The sequence below is a fragment of the Schistocerca gregaria genome, chromosome 6 (assembly GCF_023897955.1).
Source record: "Schistocerca gregaria isolate iqSchGreg1 chromosome 6, iqSchGreg1.2, whole genome shotgun sequence".
In the NCBI taxonomy this organism is placed as follows: Eukaryota; Metazoa; Arthropoda; class Insecta; order Orthoptera; family Acrididae; genus Schistocerca; species Schistocerca gregaria.
In genome coordinates this window covers 30,127,052-30,150,227 of record NC_064925.1, presented here as the reverse complement: position 1 = coordinate 30,150,227, position 23,176 = coordinate 30,127,052, and the positions used below count along the sequence as shown (strand labels likewise).

Here is a 23,176-nt window from a genome sequence, read left to right as displayed (position 1 = left end):
ATTAATTGCTACGGCATCTGTTATCAGAAGTCACAACTAGCAACACCAGTAGCAGCCGACTGCACGCAAAGAATAGGAATGTGCAGTGGGATTTACGTGAACCCGGCGTAAGGCAGATCTTTCCGACGTAGGCTTAAGAATCTTATGGGAACACTTGTACTGTTTGTAAATTAAGTGTAGGAGTTGGAGGAGGGTGCTTCCTGCGCACGAATAACAGCACGCTTGCCAATTGTGGATGCTAATCGTTCTCTTGTATCTGCCTAGACACATCTGCTGGCTGTGAATTACTCCACTTGCATGGCAAGGTGCGCATGTATGTGTGTTAAAAATTCTGGAGGCGCTGGGTATCGATCCCAGTACCTCTCGCGTGCTAAGCGAGCGCTCTACCATTTTTGTTTTCTTGCTATACGGCCACAACGCGCAACTGATTTCCAAAATTCATCTTTCTCCTGTGAGGATGGAACTTACGACGCCTGGTTTGTTAGAGCAGTGCTCTACCACTTTTTTTTTTTTTTTTTTTTAATTTTGACAGCATTCGAACCTGTAATCTTCAGATCCGAAGTCCGACGCCTTATCCATTTTTTTTTTTTTTTGCTTTTGTTTTCTTTTGTAATGACCCAGGGCAGGTAGGTGGAGGCGCGTTGGGCAGGGGTCGTATCCCGAGGCCTGGCCATGACGTCTCCTCCTCCCTGCACCGTAGCACAGTGTCACCAGTACGTTGTAATTGTCTTTGGTTCGGAGTCTTATGATATTTATATGTTAACACGGGACTTATGAAGCGTTGTCTATCCAAACAGTTATTTTGCCTTCCTGCCAAGATTGTACCTAAGAACTAGAATGTCTTCCTTGTCATGAAGTTAGCTCAGTATGCCCCTATACCGGTTCCATTAATGATTCAGGCGCAGGAGCGATCAATAGAAATTGAAACTTAACCAACTCCCTGCTTTTCGAAAACAATAGTAAGCACATTCGCAAAGTCCCTCTTAAGGTGTGGGAAAGACTTTTGCGTCCAGTACTCATGAAGCATGTAACCAGTAAACGAAATAAAATCGGTAAAACCATGATCATCAACCACTGCAAAAATGTAACGGCCAAGAAGCCACATAACGGTGTTGTTCTTGGTCCGGGGATAAAAAACCGTGTCCGGCCAGCAGAGAATATCAGTCTTAAATGCCGATTCGGAGCTCCTGGTGAGTAAAGCCAATTGTCGGCGCAGCCAGTGCCACATGCGATGACGGTCAGCGCAGGTAAATCGGTGTTGGAGTGTATCAACACAACCACACGTTTGACAAAGCGGAGAGACACATAAACCTATACGATGAAGGCGTTCGTTCGTAGGAATCAGCTGATTAACTACCTTATACCATAGGGAGGCAACAGTTGCTGAATGAACGGGTAAGCTAATATTCGTCCATATGTTACGCCAATTAAAACTGGGATAATGCAAAACAATCGGGTTGGGAGAAGAAGACCGGTGCCATTTGTCAAGCAGGGTTAGCGTAGTAATAACAGGACGACGTTGTAAGTGGAGATCTAGGTAACTAATCTCAATGTAGAAGTCCCGAACATGCCGTAGCTTCGCATTTAGAGGCCCAACGTTAATGGGCGGTGACAAGCTCGCAGGACGAACGACATGGAATAATCGCGATGTAACAGTTGGGGACTCAGATAATAAAAGATGGAGGGTTCGCTTAACATAAAGGACAGCAGCCTTGACACGGACATCGGTGAACGACAAGCCACCCTCAAAACGCGGCTTCGTAAGAACATCACAACGTAATTTAAAAATATGCCCCCGCCAAATATATCTGTTAATAAGCTGGACCATTTTTGCACCCTGCATTCGGGGAAGCGGAAACAACTGAGCAACGTAATATACTTTACATAAAACATAAGTGTCTAATAGACGCTTTTTTTGCAGTAGCGGTATCGAACGCCATGAGTGTTCTAATAAAACACCTTGCAGCTTGGAAATGGCCACTTGCCAATTTTTTGCAGCCATCCGAAGAGGACAACGTTCAAGATAGATACCTAAATGTGTATGGTGTTCAACAGCTGTAACCCACGGAACAACCACACGTTCAAAGCCCCGCAAATTCAGGAGCTTGCTTTTACGGGGATTGATACGAGAACCTGAGGCCGCAGAAAATTTATCGAGTTCCATTTTCAACTGCGGCACTTCTGCGGTGGAACGAAGCAAAACAACCAAATCATCAGCATAAGCTGTTGCCGTCTGGGTAACCCCAGAGATCGTAAGACTACGAAGTGTCGAGTTGAGACGTGTGAGAAGTGGTTGAAGGGAGAGAGCATAAAGGGTCATGGATAAAGGACTACCTTGCGGGAAGCCACGTTGAATATCAATGACCTTTGTTAGCTGGCCATTAATGTCAATCTTAGCAGAAATGCCAGTCGTCATATTCTTAAGTACCAGCAGCGCCTGTTCATTAAAACCGAGCCGGCGCAGCAGAAGCTCTAAAAACGAATGGGACACACGATCAAACGCCTTACTAAAATCAACAAATAAAAGCGCACAGGAAATATTGGTGACAGCGACAATCGACACGACATCACGATACCCCGCCAGAGACGTCAATATGGAGCGCCCTGGAAATCAGCTTTGACAAGGAGGTATCACAGGTGTAAGCAAAAGGGATAGACGTGCATTAACAGCCCTAGCGGCCGTCTTATAGTCAAAATTTAAAAGGGTTAAAGGACGAAAGTCACTAGCTGTCTTCAAACCAGCAGATTTAGGTATCAGGACAACCGTACCTCTCTTGAAATCGGCTGGAATTGTGCCACCATTCAAGATTTCATTCACAATATCCGTAAAAACAGGCCCTATAATAGGCCAAAAGCGAACAAAAAACTCCTTAGGTAGGCCATCAGGACCAGGAGATTTGTGAGATGCTGAACAAGCAATGAAAGCTGAAATTTCGTCTGCAGTAAAAGAAGCTAAAAATTTCGCATTATGGTCCTCTGTTAAAACTGATGGGATAGCAGTTAAAATCTCGTCAACATCAATCGGATCAGAATCAGCCGCAGTATATAACGTCTCATAGTAGCAGGTAATTTCATGGGTTATTTGATTCTGTAAGGTAAGCCGGCGACCATCAGCTGCCATAAGGCCGTCAATCAATACACGTCGACGGTTCTTGTGGTGACGAAACAGATGGTACATAGAAGTCATTTCATGTGCTAACGTGGACGGTGGTTTAGATTTAATCTTCAATCCTTCCATCTGAAGCCGCTTAATACTAAGAAGCTTGGCCTTAATTTTCCGAATCTCAGAAAGGTGGGCACATGTCATTGTAGAATTATCATAAAGTTCGCGAAGCACCGAATAGTAATACTCAAAAGTCAGTTTCTGATCTCGCGCTCTATTATAACTGTAGGACATTAAAGTGCGACGTAGTTCTGGCTTCACACAGTGGATCCACCAGTGAAGCTTAGACGGATAGTATCGCAGAGAACGTAAACAAATGTCCCACGCCGTCTGTATTAGAGGTTCGATGTCAGGGTCATCGAGCAAGGAGACATTTAATTTCCACAGCGGCCTATAAAGTTTAAGAGGTTGACGCTCCAAATTAATTATAACAGCAAGGGCACAATGATCCGTAAAACTGGCTGGAATAACATCTACATCTAAAACAGAAACACTAAGGGGATCAGAAATATACAATCGGTCAAGTCGACTACTTGAGGTGGCAGTAAAAAATGTAAATTTAACTAAGGTGGGGTGTTTAACCTCCCACGCATCGCGTAGTCGTAATTGACGTACAAGAGAATGTAGCTCGAAACAATAATTAAAATGAGGGGATTGGTCTTTAGCTTGTAACACACAATTAAAATCGCCCCCCAATATCAAGGTCGCAGGATTTTTTCGTAAAAGGTAAATCAGATCCTCTTTATAAAAACGAGACCTTTCCTGCCGCTTGCTAGAACCAGAGGGGGCGTAAATGTTAACCAAGGTCGTGTCAAATAACAACCAATGCCCCGTCCCGAGTCTAAAAGCTCAATTTCGGTAACGGGGATACCGTCACGAATTAGGAAAGCAGTACCTGCAGAAAACTCAGGTGCAAAATTTATAATAGTGCGAAAACCAGGAACAAACAGGTGTGCAACGGAGACTTCCTGCAGGAAAACAATATCAGCTGCAGAGTCATAAATAAACTGCTGCAGAGACGCTAACTTCAGAGAAGATTGAATGCCATTTATATTTAAGGTAATAAACGTGTACGCCTGCAACATCTACCAAAAAATGGGAAATGAACCCAAATTACACCACACTAGAAGCAACTACATCCATATCATCAACATCAGACATCGCAGAGGGTGATTGTCCAGAATCAACGGAATCAGAGTCGTCCTTCGCATGCTTATGTTTTTTCCGCACCGCGTGGAGATTGGGGGCACTTTCACCCGACGACGTATCTGATGCACACCAGATTCAAGAGCAGGCGGAGTGGGGGGTTCGAGATCAGGCACGTCAACCAAAGCGTCCGAAGGATTAGCAGGGCGAGAGGAGTCAGAAGGAGGAGCCATCAAGGAGAAAACTGCATCAGGAACATCGGCACCGGTTTCAGAATGTGTAGGTAGTGGAAGTGTAGGAGGTGGTAAGATAGGTTTGGAGTCTGCTGATGCGGAGCGCGCAGGTCTAGGAGCGGTTTTCCGACAAACAGCCGTCTCCACCGAAGTGTCGTCAACATGTTGTGATGCCTGTGGCGGTGGGGATGTCAACAACACCTCGACCGAATGTTGTGGCTCTTGCGCCGACGGCATGGCAGCAAGTTTGACGTCATCAGGCAAAGCAGGAGACACAGCGGGAACAGATTCCGAAACAGGCATGGGAGATTCTGGAATTCTCTCATCAGATTCGCAAACCGGCTGCGAAACAGCAGCTTCGTCATCAGTGCTACCGGTATCACTAGCACGACGGCGTTTGTTGTTGGAAACAGACGGAATCGGTATAGGAGCAGCCGATACGTCTGGGTGAGTGGGTAGCGGAGGAAAACCTGCATCAGGGGAGGGTGACACCTGTTGTGAAGAAGCTACTGCAGGAGGCAGATAGGAAACAGTGGAGGAAGCTGCTGGCACAAGATCGGCAACCGTTAATTTGCGGCGCTGTGCTAGGCCATTTTTAAGCACAAATACCCGCTTAGGGCAATTAGCTCGAACATTACCATGTTCATTACATAGGAAACATGTACCAAGCTGCCCCTCATAAGTAAGATGTACACGATAACCACATACAACCAGATGGGACGGTATATTAGACTTAATATGCATTTCAACTGATCTGACACCATTATAACATTGCAGCTTATGTTGTGCAGACCAACGTTCATTTCGAATTGACCGAACAGTACCATAACCAAGCAAAGCTTCCTTAAGATAGCTGTTGTCAACTTCAGGGGGTAAGTTATAAACCCGAACTGTGGTATACGTAATTTCACCATTTGAGACAGTAACACTGCTAACAGAACCATCCCCATGACGGAACGACACTTGCTCACCATGTTTAAGTAATATCTTATCCAGCAAAACCGGGTTCAACAATTTCACAAAAAAGCAGTATATTTCTGTATCAAAATACGCCGTATGTACCTGGTCCGATGTAATGCCAATCGTGTCCACAATCCATTCGTGAATTTCCAACGATGTCGGTTGGACATTCCTGGTAGCCTTGTTAAACTGAAAACTAAGAGTACACTTCCGCGGAAACAACCGGGAAGCCATAACACTTAATTAATGCGGCAAAAGCCGCAATACAACGCAAGACACAAAACAAACACTAAGGCAAAGAAACAACGAAAAACAGAAGACAAAGAAACGTCACACACAGAAGGTAAATATTCACAACCCGCGGGTAACGGCGGATCGAATACACAGCACGTCCGATCGCTGTCGCGTCTCAAGCGGAACTGATCTGAGCTACGCCCCCTCCATGATAAATTGTGCTACATACAGCAATATCAATGTCACAGACCCTTGCACTCCCATTATTCCGCAGACAAACACTACTCTCTATGTATCTGTGAGGGTGTCTTTCAGGTTTCGTGCATTCTGTATTGAATCGTAGTTGGCCACAATGGAAGTGGCACGCATCACGTCGAAAATAGAGTTCGGACACCGCTCTGAGTAAGACGAACGTGTTGTCCACTCTCTAGGCTTCAATGACGTTAAGCCGTGATACCTAAGACAGATCTGCACTCGATGACAGCCGGTCCCCACACATACATGTTGCTGTCCTTACGTCAGTATGCATCATACAAGTCTGTGAAGCTGGCTTTGCAACATCTTGCCTGCCTTTAGGTTCGCCGCGATCAACACTTAGCATCCACTGACCACTAAACATGGAGGCACCGGGGCTAGAACCCGGGACCTTTCACATGCAAAGCGAACGCTCTACCAACTTTTTTTTAGACGCTCTATCCATATTTTTTATTATTATTATTCTTTTTTTTACTTTTTTCTTTTTTTAATTGTTTTTTACTTTTTTCTTTTTTTTCCGTTACCCGTTTTTTTTGCGCGGGCAAGTGCTCTACCAATTTTTTTTTTATTTTTATTTTTATATATTTTTTTTTTTAAGGAAGTGAAAAATAATCATGTACTTCGATTCGTAATGAAAATAGAATGAACATAGTATTTATGAGTTGTAGGCTGCCGTTGCGCAATATAAGAAAAGAAAGGAAATGTCTTCTTGAGGTGCACAAAAGACTATCACATCATTGTCGAAAGGAAAGTTGCTCAGCCGCTTTGCGAGAGAGGAAAATGTTGAGAGGAAAATGGGAAGGAAAAAAAATGCCTTCTGCATTGGTTAGCATCTGAATAGTATCGTAAAATTCCGGCAAGAAATAAAGTCCCAGGAAGCAAATAGGATTCATACATACAGGCAACTGGCAACCTCTACTATCCAAATATTGTATTTGAAGCATTTAACCGTTAATTATGATTTTCAGCATATTTCCAAATATCCTCCTATAGTCACAATGTTGGCTTATTTTAAAGTGTTCAATTTCTGTGTAAGAATAATAGTCTAGAAAATTAGCATGCCTATTCTGTATAATAAACGATGCTGTGTGGCCCATGATCCACGTTGTAGCGTTGTTTTTTGCTCGTGGATACCTCAGTTTTTGTGGCTGAGTGATCTCTAAAAGTTCTACACCACTGGGCGTCGTACGGTCTATCACTGACAATCGTTGAAGAAGAAATGTTGTAATTTCTTCTGCCTGTCCGCAAGTGAACCTATGAAGGAGCGTATCGACTCTTCCGCATGCGTCACAGTTGGGCGTTGGTTGAAGGCCTATTTTATGTAGCTTTTCATTCGTTGCTACTTTATCGTTGACTGTGAGATACCAGTCTGCTATGACGCGTGATGGTAACATGTCGTTGTGCACATTCCGCCATATTATACTCCAATGTGTATGTGGATATTTTTCTTCGAGACGATTCCTGTGGTTTGTTGTCATGAGAAGGTCATAAAGCTTCCTGTTCGTCAGGCTTCCGGTATCGACGATGTTGTGTCGAACGTAGCTCATTTCCATGTAATATAGTCGCACATGTCGGTAAGAAAGTGGAATGCCGGCGATATTAACGGGTGGGTCCAAGCTATGAGGTTTCCACCGCTGAATGAGGTTTCTGATGAGACTGGTCCTCCGGGTACGAAACTCCTTCCTGATGCGATTTAGGTGCAGGGTGACACATTTTTTGTGTACTTTAATGAGGTTAAGGCCACCTTTGGACGAAGTTAAGGTTAAGGTATCGAATTGAACTTTGAAAATATGCCCCCTAAAAATAAACCAACATAACGCTAATTGTATACTCTTGGCTAGGTGGTCGGAGATTGTAAGAATTTGCGCCAAATAATTCATCTTGCTCGTAATGGCGATCTCGATGGTCTTAACTTTCTGTACTATGTTCAAGTCACGGTCGGAGTGAAGCATCAAAGCAGCACGTAATTTATGAAGCATGTGTGACCAGTTCTTCGTCAGGAATTTGTCTGGTTTGGCTTCAAAAGTAACACCGAGGGTTGTGTGAGAATCCTTTACCTTGCACCAGGTAACATGGGATATGTCTCCGATACCGCCACCGATCTGCAAAACTGTGGTTTTAGTTCTATTGAGTGTTGCTCCTGAAAGAAACGTGAATGTTTGTAGAAGAGTTGCTGCTGACAGAAGTTATTGCGACGATGACACAGTTACGCATATATCGTCAGCATACGCAGTGCATGGGATAGTGACAGACTCGACGCTAAGCCCGATCCCGCTATGCACTAAGTTGTTCAGGAGCGGCTCTACTGCAATGGCGTACAAAATCATTGAGAGAGGACATCCTTGGCGGATGGACTGCTCGATGGAAACTTCTTTTGTAAAATGGTCATTAATGAGAATCCGTGAAGAGGCGTTTGTAGTAAGTTTGCGAATTAATTCTATGAGTTGAGGTCCAAATCCTAGTTTCTTCATGCTTTGAAAGAGGAAATTATGAGGTACACGGTCATAAGCCTTCTCAAAATCTAGAAAGATCAGAGCGCCCTGTCCTTTAGTTTCAGCATATGAACAGATGATGTCCCTCAAATCGCAGGCAGCTGAGATTGCACTTCGACCTTGCACTGCACTGTACTGGTAACTGCCTAAAACCTTGTACATAACGGTTTGCATCCTTAGCTTAATCGATCTGGTGATGATTTTGAATTCGGCATTCAGGAGTGTGATGGGTCGCATGTTTTCGACCTTCCTGCTGTTCCCTTTTTTCGGTAAGGGCAGGATGATACCTTCCGTAAATGCTTTGGGTATGACTTCCAGGCGCCAGAGTTCATTCGCTATCTCGAGGAGTGTCGGACCGAGGACGTTCCAGTATCGCTGGTAAAACTCAGCGCTGAGACCATCAGGTCCTGGTGATTTCCTTTTCTATGCACTGTGAACCGCCAGTCGGATTTCGTCCTGTGTGAAAACAGATTCCAACTTTGCATTATCCTGTTGTGACAAGCGACAGCTCAAGGTCCTAAGAAAATCCTCGCACGAGTGTTCAACAACGAGTTGCTTCTTGTAAAGTTGACTATAATAGTCGTAGACGTGCGAGATGATGTCACGTTGCTTCGTGATGGCATTCTCAGCGTCATCAACGACGGCTTCAATCAACATGGCTTTACACCGTTTCGTCGTTCTCAGGATGTGATACAGAGAGGCCCGTTCTTCGGCGGCAACGTCCTTAGGGTGGGCTCGCACGATGATGCCATGCATTCGTTGGCGTTGTATCGCCGTGATTTTCGCTTTATATCGTTTGATCTTTACGTCGATGTCTCCAGAAGGATTGTTAGTGCGACTGTACAGTTCTCTCAAACAGCGATAATAAAATTCAATAGTCTGTTTCTGCCAAAAGCTTTTTTGTCGGGCGTAGCTCATGACGGTCAGGCGTAATTTAGGCTTAGCACACTGAATCCACCACTGTAGAACGCTAGCGTAACGACGTCGGTGCCGCTGGAGCTGTTGCCACGTTACGTTCACCTCCTCTTCAAGTTGGGCATCCTGCAGAAGGCTGACATTCAATTTCCAGTAGCCCTTCCTGCGGTAAATTGGCTGGCGGTGTAGGTTGAGGTAACACTGATATGCACAATGGTCGGAGATATTGACAGGAGCTATGTCACAGTTCAAGGTGTGTCGCTGGAGGGCATCGGACACATAGATCCTATCCAGCCGACTGGCAGAATGACTGGTTACAAAGGTGTACGCTACCCGTTCACCGCGCAGTTGTTCCCATGTATCGTGAAGACGCATGCCATGAATTAAATGTTCAAGTTCGATACATCTGTTCGTGTTAGGAGTTTGGTCTCTGTCGTTGAGCACACAAATGAAGTCACCACCAAGGATGAGATGTTCACGATAACCACTAAGAAGAATGGGAACCTCGGTTTTATAAAATTTTGAACGATCTCTCTTATGAGTGCTACCTGAGGGGGCGTACACGTTAACAATCTGCACACCATCCACTCGAAGAGAAATGCCACGACCACTGGTTAGCCGCTGCACTTCCGTAAAGGGTATACCGTCGCGCAGAAGGATGGCAGTGCCTACAGCATCCTGAAGATTGATGTTATCAATAAGAACGTAACCGGGCACTTCTAAGGCTGTGACTACCTCCTGTAGGAGGGCAATGTCAACGCTGGTACCATACAAGAAATCATTGAGCGAACGCAGTTTCACCGCACTTTGAATTCTATTGACGTTAAGTGTGGTAATGTTGTAGGTTTGGCTGTCACCCATGATGGTTCAGAGGACAATGAGCTGTGAGTTTCGCATCGTCCTTCTCTCCGGCTTTGAAGCAAACTCGTTGGTAACGTTTGGAGTACGAAACGAAATGTCAAAACCAACAACGGGTCAGGGAGGGGAAGGTCGCAGCGCGATGGTCATGCGCGAGAGCAGCTACTGCTGCATCTCCTCGTTCTGGTGCCACCACGGTTCATTGCAGTCGGGGTGCAGCGCGGTGCGCGCGCCGCCCTGCCCGCCACCGCCGGCTGAGTCCGTCAACGTGGTCGCATCCGCCTGGCCACCACGCGGGGCTGCGACTGACGTCAGCGAGTTCCTGCGGGAGCGCTGCTGCAGCTGCTCGCTGCTCTGCTCGCTCTTCCTCTTGGCCGTTACGGTGCTCTGATCCCTTTCAGCGCTCAGTAGTGCCTTCAGGTGTTTGGTTTGTTCATGAATGCGTTCTTGCCTCGCGGTGTCCTCGCAGCGCACGGAGCAAGAAGATTGAGGTTCAGTCTCGCTGCCACTTTCTGACATGTGTACGGGTCCTAAATCATTCGACTTTTCCTCTTTGCTACTATTCCCTTTGCTTCTCCTTCGGCGGCCTTTCTTCGTGTCTGCTACAGTCTCTACCGATAGGGGTGGTTCAGGCAAACTGATCTGCACCCGCTCCTGTATCTCACACGGCTTAGTTTCAGAGGTGGCTGGCGCATCGTTGGTATCCAGCGGTAATTGCCCCGGTGAGGATGACGGTGCCGAATCGACGTCCGTCCTACCACGAATGTCTTTGGCACTGCGTTCCACCTGAATTGGCACCTCCGCCTCGCTGACATGTTCCGGCTGCCGGGGTGGTGGTACAGTCCCCGCGACCACCTCACTCAATAGTGGTACCAGCTTTTCACTACCGTCTGCAGAACTTTCCCGTGGAAGTTGAAATGGACGTCTACGTGTACAGTTCATCCGCAGATGTTCAGTTGAATGGCAGATCGAACAGGTAGGGGGTTGACCAATGTAAGTTACCTGTGCACGACAGCCGCCAATGGCAACATACGAAGGTATATGCTTTTTCAAGTCTACACGTACACTGCGCACCCCGCTATTAACTTGGTAGCGATAGGCACTCGACCATTTTTCATTTGTAACTGAGAAAACAGTGCCCATTATTCCGCAGACAAACACTACTCTCTATGTATCTGTGAGGGTGTCTTTCAGGTTTCGTGCATTCTGTATTGAATCGTAGTTGGCCACAATGGAAGTGGCACGCATCACGTCGAAAATAGAGTTCGGACACCGCTCTGAGTAAGACGAACGTGTTGTCCACTCTCTAGGCTTCAATGACGTTAAGCCGTGATACCTAAGACAGATCTGCACTCGATGACAGCCGGTCCCCACACATACATCTTGCTGTCCTTACGTCAGTATGCATCATACAAGTCTGTGACGCAGGCTTTGCAACATCTTGCGTGCCTTTAGGTTCTCTGCGATCAACACTTTGCATCCACTGACCTCAAAACATGAACTCGGCGGGGCTTGAACCCGGGACTTTTCACATGCAAAGCGAACGCTGTACCAACTGAGCTAGGCCCCCATGCACGACCAAACTGCGCTCTTCTCCATTCTTTACAACTCTGATGGGCACGGACACGATGCTTGGTTGGTTTGCAGCGCTGAAGGGACCAGAGTACAAAGGCGCGGACACGTTCATATACACAAGAGTTCCAAGTAGTTTCGATGCTCTGGTATTACGAATGCAAATTCCGTCTGTTTTCTAACGTCTTAAATTGAAAGGGGGGTCACAAATTGCTCCGTTTTCACTCCTTGTCGACAATCACACAGCACCTCAGGTAACAAGCACATCTCGAGCCCCATTCTGCACTCCACTGTTCATGCAAACTCAGTGCCTCGCTCTTTGCTACTGTGTACCACTCTTGTCGTCCAACTGCAAAACACTGGGCCACAACAAGTTTCCACGTCCCCATTGCACTGCGCAAACTACGAAACGCTCCCCAAACATGGCACTCGCCCATGCAGCCGACTTTTACGACTTTACACGACGCTCACGCTAGTGACAGCCTCATTTATAGTTCGACGTCGCCCCAAAGCGAATGAGCACATTTCGCCTACGGCTTAGGCCGCCCTCCTAGTGTGGCTGCTCGGTGTCTGCAGGCAGCGAGGGGCTGCAAGCTTCCTGCGTTCGCACCTATGTCACCTGTGCTTGCTTGTCAGAGACAGACTATCGCAAAACATACAACTCACTCCATGAATTGATTGCTACTTCATCTGTTATCAGAAGTCACAACTAGCAACACCAGTAGCAGCCGACTGCACGCAAAGAATAGGAATGTGCAGTGGGATTTACATGAACCCGGCGTAAGGCAGATCTTTCCGACGTAGGCTTAAGAATCTTATGGGAACACTTGTACTGTTTGTAAATTAAGTGTAGGAGTTGGAGGACGGTGCTTCCTGTGCACGAATAACAGCACGCTTGCCAATTGAGGATGCTAATCGTTCTCTTGTATCTGCCTAGACACATCTGCTGGCTGTGAATTACTCCACTTGCATGGCAAGGTGCGCATGTAGGTGTGTTAAAAATTCTGGAGGCGCTGGGTATCGATCCCAATACCTCTCGCATGCTAAGTCAGCGCTCTACCATCTGAGCTACGCCCCCTACATGATAAATTGTGCTACATACAGCAATATCAATGTCACAGACCCTTGCACTCCCATTACTCCGCAGACAAACACTATTCACTATGTATCTGTGAGGGTGTCTTTCAGGTTTCGTGCATTCTGTATTGAGTCGTAGTTGGCCACAATGGAAGTGGCACGCATCACGTCGAAAATAGAGTTCGGACACCGCTCTGAGTAAGACGAACGTGTTGTCCACTCTCTAGACTTCAATGATGTTAAGCCGTGATACCTAAGACAGATCTGCACTCGATGACAGCCGGTCCCCACACATACATCTTGCTCTCCTTACGTCAGTATGCATCATACAAGTCTGTGACGTGGGCTTTGCAACATCTTGCGTGCCTTTAGGTTCGCCGCGATCAACACTTTGCATCCACTGACCACAAAACATGAAGGCGCCGGGGCTTGAACCCGGGACCTTTCACACGCAAAGCGAACGCTCTACCAACTGAGCTACGCCTCCATTCGCGACCAAACTGCGCTATTCTCCATTCTTTGCGACTCTGATGTGCACGGACACGATGCTTGGTTGGTTTGTAGCGGTGAAGGGACCAGAGTACAAAGGCGCGGACACGTTCATATACACAAGAGTTCCAAGTAGTTTCGATGCTCTGGTATTACGAATGCAAATTCCGTCTGTTTTTAACGTCTTAAATTGAAAGGGGGGTCACAAATTGCTCCGTTTTCACTCCTTGTCGACAATCACACAGCACCTGAGGTAACAAGCACATCTCTAGCCCCATTGTGCACTCCATTGTTCATGGAAACTCAGTGCCTCGCTCTTTGCTACTGTGTACCACTCTTGTCCTCCAACTGCAAAACTCCGGGCCACAACAAGTTTCCACGTCTCCATTGCACTGCGCAAACTACGAAACGCTCCCCAAACATGGCACTCGCCCATGCAGCCGACTTTTACGACTTCACGCAACGCTCACGCTAGTGACAGCCTCATTTATAGTTCGACGTCGCCCCAAAGCGAATGAGCACATTTCGCATACGGCTTAGGCCGCCCTCCTAGTGTGGCTGCTCAGTGTCTGCAGGCAGCGAGGGGCTGCAAGCTTCCTGTGTTCGCACATATGTCACCTGTGCTTGCTTGTCAGAGACAGACTATCGCAAAACATACAACTCACTCCATGAATTGATTGCTACGGCATCTGTTATCAGAAGTCACAACTAGCAACACCAGTAACAGCCGACTGCACGCAAAGAATAGGAATGTGCAGTGGGATTTACGTGAACTTGGCGTAAGGCAGATCTTTCCGACGTAGGCTTAAGAATCTTATGGGAACACTTGTACTGTTTGTAAATTAAGTGTAGGAGTGGGAGGAGGGTGCTTCCTGCGCACGAATAACAGCACGCTTGCCAATTGTGGATGCTAATCGTTCGCTTGTATCTGCCTAGACACATCTGCTGGCTGTGAATTATTCCACTTGCATGGCAAGGTGCGCAATTTAGGTGTGTTAAAAATTCTGGAGGCGTTGGGTATCTATCCCAGGACCTCTCGCATGCGAAGCGAGCGCTTCACCAACTGAGCTACACCAATTCCCTGATAAATCGTGCTACTTACAGCAATATCAATGCCACAGACCCTTGCACTCCCATTATTTCGCAGACAAACACTACTCTCTATGTATCTGTGAGGGTGTCTTTCAGGTTTCGTGCATTCTGTATTGAATCGTAGTTGGCCACTATGGAAGTGGCACGCATCACGTCGAAAATAGAGTTCGGACACCGCTCTGAGTAAGACGAACGTGTTGTCCACTGTCTAGACTTCAATGACGTTAAGCCGTGATACCTATGACAGATCTGCACTCGATGAATGCCGTTCCCCACACTTACATCTTGCTCTCCTTACGTCAGTATGCATCATACAAGTCTGTGACGCGGGCTTTGCAACATCTTGCGTGCCTTTAGGTTCGCCGCGATCAACACTTTGCATCCACTGACCACAAAAAATGAAGGCGCCGGGGCTTGAACCCGGGACCTTTCACACGCAAAGCGAACGCTCTACCAAGTGAGCTACGCCCCCATTCGCGACCAAACTGCGCTATTCTCCATTCTTTGCGACTCTGATGTGCACGGACACGATCCTTGGTTGGTTTGTAGCGGTGAAGGGACCAGAGTACAAAGGCGCGGACACGTTCATATACACAAGAGTTCCAAGTAGTTTCGATGCTCTGGCATTACGAATGCAAATTCCGTCTGTTTTTAACGTCTTAAATTGAAAGGGGGGTCACAAATTGCTCCGTTTTCACTCCTTGTCGACAATCACACAGCACCTGAGGTAACAAGCACATTTCGAGCCCCATTGTGCACTCCATTGTTCATGCAAACTAAGTGCCTTGCTCTATGCTACTATGTACCACTCTTGTAGTCCAACTGCAAAACACCGGGCCACAACAAGTTTCCACGTCTCCATTGCACTGCGCAAACTACGAAACGCTCCCCAAACATGGCCCTCGCCCATGCAGCCGACTTTTACGACTTTACACGACGCTCACGCTAGTGACAGCCTCATTTATAGTTCGACGTCGCCCCAAAGCGAATGAGCACATTTCGCCTACGGCTTAGGCCGCCCTCCTAGTGTGGCTGCTCGGTGTCTGCAGGCAGCGAGGGGCTGCAAGCTTCCTGCGTTCGCACCTATGTCACCTGTGCTTGCTTGTCAGAGACAGACTATCGCAAAACATACAACTCACTCCATGAATTGATTGCTACTTCATCTGTTATCAGAAGTCACAACTAGCAACACCAGTAGCAGCCGACTGCACGCAAAGAATAGGAATGTGCAGTGGGATTTACATGAACCCGGCGTAAGGCAGATCTTTCCGACGTAGGCTTAAGAATCTTATGGGAACACTTGTACTGTTTGTAAATTAAGTGTAGGAGTTGGAGGACGGTGCTTCCTGTGCACGAATAACAGCACGCTTGCCAATTGAGGATGCTAATCGTTCTCTTGTATCTGCCTAGACACATCTGCTGGCTGTGAATTACTCCACTTGCATGGCAAGGTGCGCATGTAGGTGTGTTAAAAATTCTGGAGGCGCTGGGTATCGATCCCAATACCTCTCGCATGCTAAGTCAGCGCTCTACCATCTGAGCTACGCCCCCTACATGATAAATTGTGCTACATACAGCAATATCAATGTCACAGACCCTTGCACTCCCATTACTCCGCAGACAAACACTATTCACTATGTATCTGTGAGGGTGTCTTTCAGGTTTCGTGCATTCTGTATTGAGTCGTAGTTGGCCACAATGGAAGTGGCACGCATCACGTCGAAAATAGAGTTCGGACACCGCTCTGAGTAAGACGAACGTGTTGTCCACTCTCTACACTTCAATGATGTTAAGCCGTGATACCTAAGACAGATCTGCACTCGATGACAGCCGGTCCCCACACATACATCTTGCTCTCCTTACGTCAGTATGCATCATACAAGTCTGTGACGTGGGCTTTGCAACATCTTGCGTGCCTTTAGGTTCGCCGCGATCAACACTTTGCATCCACTGACCACAAAACATGAAGGCGCCGGGGCTTGAACCCGGGACCTTTCACACGCAAAGCGAACGCTCTACCAACTGAGCTACGCTTCCATTCGCGACCAAACTGCGCTATTCTCCATTCTTTGCGACTCTGATGTGCACGGACACGATGCTTGGTTGGTTTGTAGCGGTGAAGGGACCAGAGTACAAAGGCGCGGACACGTTCATATACACAAGAGTTCCAAGTAGTTTCGATGCTCTGGTATTACGAATGCAAATTCCGTCTGTTTTTAACGTCTTAAATTGAAAGGGGGGTCACAAATTGCTCCGTTTTCACTCCTTGTCGACAATCACACAGCACCTGAGGTAACAAGCACATCTCTAGCCCCATTGTGCACTCCATTGTTCATGGAAACTCAGTGCCTCGCTCTTTGCTACTGTGTACCACTCTTGTCCTCCAACTGCAAAACTCCGGGCCACAACAAGTTTCCACGTCTCCATTGCACTGCGCAAACTACGAAACGCTCCCCAAACATGGCACTCGCCCATGCAGCCGACTTTTACGACTTCACGCAACGCTCACGCTAGTGACAGCCTCATTTATAGTTCGACGTCGCCCCAAAGCGAATGAGCACATTTCGCATACGGCTTAGGCCGCCCTCCTAGTGTGGCTGCTCAGTGTCTGCAGGCAGCGAGGGGCTGCAAGCTTCCTGTGTTCGCACATATGTCACCTGTGCTTGCTTGTCAGAGACAGACTATCGCAAAACATACAACTCACTCCATGAATTTATTGCTACGGCATCTGTTATCAGAAGTCACAACTAGCAACACCAGTAACAGCCGACTGCACGCAAAGAATAGGAATGTGCAGTGGGATTTACGTGAACTTGGCGTAAGGCAGATCTTTCCGACGTAGGCTTAAGAATCTTATGGGAACACTTGTACTGTTTGTAAATTAAGTGTAGGAGTGGGAGGAGGGTGCTTCCTGCGCACGAATAACAGCACGCTTGCCAATTGTGGATGCTAATCGTTCGCTTGTATCTGCCTAGACACATCTGCTGGCTGTGAATTATTCCACTTGCTTGGCAAGGTGCGCAATTTAGGTGTGTTAAAAATTCTGGAGGCGTTGGGTATCTATCCCAGGACCTCTCGCATGCGAAGCGAGCGCTTCACCAACTGAGCTACACCAACTCCCTGATAAATCGTGCTACTTACAGCAATATCAATGCCACAGACCCTTGCACTCCCATTATTTCGCAGACAAACACTACTCTCTATGTATCTGTGAGGGTGTCTTTCAGGTTTCGTGCATTCTGTATTGAATCGCAGTTGGCCACAATGGAAGTGGCACGCATCACGTCGAAAATAGAGTTCGGACACCGCTCTGAGTGAGACGAACGTGTTGTCCACTGTCTAGACTTCAATGACGTTAAGCCGTGATACCTAAGACAGATTTGCACTCGATGACAGCCGGTCTCCACAAGTACATCTTGCTCTCCTTACGTCAGTTCGCATCATACAAGTCTGTGACGCTGGCTTTGCAACATCTTGCGTGCCTTTAGGTTCGCCGCGATCAACACTTAGCATCCACTGACCACAAAACATGGAGGCGCCGGCGCTTGAAACCTTGACCTTTCACATGCAAAGCGAACGCTCTACCCACTGAGGTACGCCCCCATGCCCGACCAAACTGCGCTACTCTCCATTCTTTGCAACTCTGATGTGCACGGACACGATGCTTGGTTGGTTTGTAGCGGTGAAGGGACCAGAGTACAAAGGCGCGGACACGTTCATATACACAAGAGTTCCAAGTAGTTTCGATGCTCTGGTTTTACGAATGCAAATTCTGTCTGTTTTTAACGTCTTAAATTGAAAGGGGGGTCACAAATTGCTCCGTTTTCACTCCTTGTCGACAATCACACAGCACCTGAGGTAACAAGCACATTTCGAGCCCCATTGTGCACTCCATTGTTCATGCAAACTAAGTGCCTTGCTCTATGCTACTATGTACCACTCTTGTAGTCCAACTGCAAAACTCCGGGCCACAACAAGTTTCCACGTCTCCATTGCACTGCGCAAACTACGAAACGCTCCCCAAACATGGCCCTCGCCCATGCAGCCGACTTTTACGACTTCACACAACGCTCACGCTAGTGACAGCCTCATTTATAGTTCGACGTCGCCCCAAAGCGAATGAGCACATTTCGCCTACGGTTTAGGCCGCCCTCCTAGTGTGTCTGCTCAGTGACTGTAGGCAGCGAGGGGCTGCAAGCTTCCTGTGTTCGCACATATGTCACCTGTGCTTGCTTGTCAGAGACAGACTATCGCAAAACATACAACTCACTCCATGAATTGATTTCTACGGCATCTGTTATCAGAAGTCACAACTAGCAACACCAGTAACAGCCGACTGCACGCAAAGAATAGGATTGTGCAGTGGGATTTACGTGAAGTCGGCGTAAGGCAGATCTTTCCGACGTAGGCTTAAGAATCTTATGGGAACACTTGTACTGTTTGTAAATTAAGTGTAGGAGTGGGAGGAGGGTGCTTCCTGCGCTCAAATAACAGCACACTTGCCAATTGTGGATGCTAATCGTTCGCTTGTATCTGCCTAGACACATCTGCTGGCTGTGAAGTATTCCACTTGCATGGCAAGGTGCGCATGTAGGTGTGTTAAAAATTCTGGAGGCGCTGGGTATCTATCTCGGTACCTCTCGCAGGCTAAGCGAGCGCTCTACCATCTGAGCTACGCCCCTCCATGACAAATTGTGCTACATACTGCAATATCAATGTCACAGACCCTTGCACTCCCATTATTCCGCAGACAAACACTACTCTCTATGTATCTGTGAGGGTGTCTTTCAGGTTTCGTGCATTCTGTATTGAATCGTAGTTGGCCACTATGGAAGTGGCACGCATCACGTCGAAAATAGAGTTCGGACACCGCTCTGAGTAAGACGAACGTGTTGTCCACTGTCTAGACTTCAATGACGTTAAGCCGTGATACCTATGACAGATCTGCACTCGATGAATGCCGTTCCCCACACTTACATCTTGCTCTCCTTACGTCAGTATGCATCATACAAGTCTGTGACGCGGGCTTTGCAACATCTTGCGTGCCTTTAGGTTCGCCGCGATCAACACTTTGCATCCACTGACCACAAAAAATGAAGGCGCCGGGGCTTGAACCCGGGACCTTTCACACGCAAAGCGAACGCTCTACCAACTGAGCTACGCCCCCATTCGCGACCAAACTGCGCTATTCTCCATTCTTTGCGACTCTGATGTGCACGGACACGATCCTTGGTTGGTTTGTAGCGGTGAAGGGACCAGAGTACAAAGGCGCGGACACGTTCATATACACAAGAGTTCCAAGTAGTTTCGATGCTCTGGCATTACGAATGCAAATTCCGTCTGTTTTTAACGTCTTAAATTGAAAGGGGGGTCACAAATTGCTCCGTTTTCACTCCTTGTCGACAATCACACAGCACCTGAGGTAACAAGCACATCTCTAGCCCCATTGTGCACTCCATTGTTCATGCAAACTCAGTGCCTCGCTCTTTGCTACTGTGTACCACTCTTGTCGTCCAACTGCAAAACTCCGGGCCACAACAAGTTTCCACGTCTCCATTGCACTGCGCAAACTACGAAACGCTCCCCAAACATGGCACTCGCCCATGCAGCCGACTTTTACGACTTTACACGACGCTCACGCTAGTGACAGCCTCATTTATAGTTCGACGTCGCCCCAAAGCGAATGAGCACATTTCGCCTACGGCTTAGGCCGCCCTCCTAGTGTGGCTGCTCGGTGTCTGCAGGCAGCGAGGGGCTGCAAGCTTCCTGCGTTCGCACCTATGTCACCTGTGCTTGCTTGTCAGAGACAGACTATCGCAAAACATACAACTCACTCCATGAATTGATTGCTACTTCATCTGTTATCAGAAGTCACAACTAGCAACACCAGTAGCAGCCGACTGCACGCAAAGAATAGGAATGTGCAGTGGGATTTACGTGAACCCGGCGTAAGGCAGACCTTTCCGACGTAGGCTTAAGAATCTTATGGGAACACTTGTACTGTTTGTAAATTAAGTGTAGGAGTTGGAGGACGGTGCTTCCTGTGCACGAATAACAGCACGCTTGCCAATTGAGGATGCTAATCGTTCTCTTGTATCTGCCTAGACACATCTGCTGGCTGTGAATTACTCCACTTGCATGGCAAGGTGCGCATGTAGGTGTGTTAAAAATTCTGGAGGCGCTGGGTATCGATCCCAATACCTCTCGCATGCTAAGTCAGCGCTCTACCATCTGAGCTACGCCCCCTACATGATAAATTGTGCTACATACAGCAATATCAATGTCACAGACCCTTGCACTCCCATTACTCCGCAGACAAACACTATTCACTATGTATCTGTGAGGGTGTCCTTCAGGTTTCGTGCATTCTGTATTGAGTCGTAGTTGGCCACAATGGAAGTGGCACGCATCACGTCGAAAATAGAGTTCGGACACCGCTCTGAGTAAGACGAACGTGTTGTCCACTCTCTAGACTTCAATGATGTTAAGCCGTGATACCTAAGACAGATCTGCACTCGATGACAGCCGGTCCCCACACATACATCTTGCTCTCCTTACGTCAGTATGCATCATACAAGTCTGTGACGTGGGCTTTGCAACATCTTGCGTGCCTTTAGGTTCGCCGCGATCAACACATGGCATCCACTGACCACAAAACATGGAGGCGCCGGGGCTTGAACCCGGGACCTTTTGACATGCAAAGCGGAAGCTACACCAACTTTTTTTTTGGTTATCTCGTTTTGTTCTATTTTGATCGTTGTACATGATCGGGGCGGACGTCTCATGACACCCATGCAGGTTGTTCGTTGAACCGTTCACTCAGTTTTTTTATTACAGAGGGTAGCTAAACTCTCTGACCGAACACGCTGAGCTACCTTGCCGGCAGCAACTGGGCTACGCCCCCATTCGCGACCAAACTGCGCTATTCTCGATTCCTTGCGTCTCTGATGTGCACGGACACGATGCTTGGTTGGTTTGTAGCGGTGAAGGGACCAGAGTACAAAGGCGCGGACACGTTCATATACACAAGAGTTCCAAGTAGTTTCGATGCTCTGGTATTACGAATGCAATTTCCGTCTGTTTTTAACGTCTTAAATTGAAAGGGGTGTCACAAATTGCTCCGTTTTCACTCCTTGTCGACAATCACACAGCACCTGAGGTAACAAGCACATCTCTAGCCCCATTGTGCACTCCATTGTTCATGGAAACTCAGTGCCTCGCTCTTTGCTACTGTGTACCACTCTTGTCGTCCAATTGCAAAACTCCGGGCCACAACAAGTTTCCACGTCTCCATTGCAGTGCGCAAACTACGAAACGCTCCCAAAACATGGCACTCGCCCATGCAGCCGACCTTTACGACTTCACGCAACGCTCACGCTAGTGACAGCCTCATTTATAGTTCGACGTCGCCCCAAAGCGAATGAGCACATTTCGCATACGGCTTAGGCCGCCCTCCTAGTGTGGCTGCTCAGTGTCTGTAGGCAGCGAGGGGCTGCAAGCTTCCTGTGTTCGCACATATGTCACCTGTGCTTGCTTGTCAGAGACAGACTATCGCAAAACATACAACTCACTCCATGAATTGATTTCTACGGCATCTGTTATCAGAAGTCACAACTAGCAACACCAGTAACAGCCGACTGCACGCAAAGAATAGGAATGTGCAGTGGGATTTACGTGAACTTGGCGTAAGGCAGATCTTTCCGACATAGGCTTAAGAATCTTATGCGAACACTTGTACTGTTGTAAATTAAGTGTAGGAGTGGGAGGAGATTGCTTCCTGCGCACGAATAACAGCACGCTTGCCAATTGTGGATGCTAATCGTTCGCTTGTATCTGCCTAGACACATCTGCTGGCTGTGAATTATTCCACTTGCATGGCAAGGTGCGCAATTTAGGTGTGTTAAAAATTCTGGAGGCGCTGGGTATCTATCCCAGGACCTCTAGCATGCCCAGCGAGCGCTTCACCATCTGAGCTACGCCAACTCCTTGACAAATCGTGCTACTTACAGCAATATCAATGCCACAGACCCTTGCACTCCCATTATTCCGCAGACAAACACTACTCTCTATGTATCTGTGAGGGTGTCTTTCAGGTTTCGTGCATTCTGTATTGAATCGTAGTTGGCCACAATGGAAGTGGATCTCATCACGTCGAAAATAGAGTTCGGACACCGCTCTGAGTAAGACGAACGTGTTGTCCACTCTCTAGACTTCAATGACGTTAAGCCGTGATACCTAAGACAGATTTGCACTTTATGACAGCCGGGCCCCACACATACATCTTGCTCTCCTTACGTCATTTCGCATCGTACAAGTCTGTGACGCTGGCTTTGCAACATCTTGCGTGCCTTTAGGTTCGCAGCGATCAACACTTGGCATCCACTGACCACAAAACATGGAGGTGCCGGTGATTGAACCCGGGACCTTTCACATGCAAAGCGAACGCTCTACCAACTGAGCTAAGCCCCCATGCACGACCAAACTTCGCTATTCTCCATTCTTTGCAACTCTGATGTGCACGGACACGATGCTTGGTTGGTTTGTAGCGGTGAAGGGACCAGAGTACAAAGGCGCGGACACGTTCATATACACAAGAGTTCCAAGTAGTTTCGATGCTCTGGTATTACGAATGCAAATTGCGTCTGTTTTTAACGTCTTAAATTGAAAGGGGGGTCACAAATTGCTCCGTT

General features: G+C 47.5%; 5 non-coding genes across 5 annotated transcripts; all 5 read right to left on the bottom strand.

Moving 5' to 3' along the window:
• Positions 1-13,319: 13,319 nt before the first annotated feature.
• On the bottom strand, positions 13,320-13,392 carry Trnaa-ugc (transfer RNA alanine (anticodon UGC)). Its single transcript has one exon. It is a non-coding gene; the product is annotated as a tRNA-Ala (tRNA).
• A 1,493-nt stretch (positions 13,393-14,885) lies between these two features.
• Positions 14,886-14,958, bottom strand: Trnaa-ugc (transfer RNA alanine (anticodon UGC)). Its single transcript has one exon. It is a non-coding gene; the product is annotated as a tRNA-Ala (tRNA).
• Positions 14,959-16,450: 1,492 nt separating this feature from the next.
• Trnaa-ugc (transfer RNA alanine (anticodon UGC)) lies at positions 16,451-16,523 on the bottom strand. Its single transcript has one exon. It is a non-coding gene; the product is annotated as a tRNA-Ala (tRNA).
• A 3,057-nt stretch (positions 16,524-19,580) lies between these two features.
• On the bottom strand, positions 19,581-19,653 carry Trnaa-ugc (transfer RNA alanine (anticodon UGC)). The gene has a single exon. It is a non-coding gene; the product is annotated as a tRNA-Ala (tRNA).
• A 3,229-nt stretch (positions 19,654-22,882) lies between these two features.
• Positions 22,883-22,955, bottom strand: Trnaa-ugc (transfer RNA alanine (anticodon UGC)). The gene has a single exon. It is a non-coding gene; the product is annotated as a tRNA-Ala (tRNA).
• Positions 22,956-23,176: the final 221 nt, after the last annotated feature.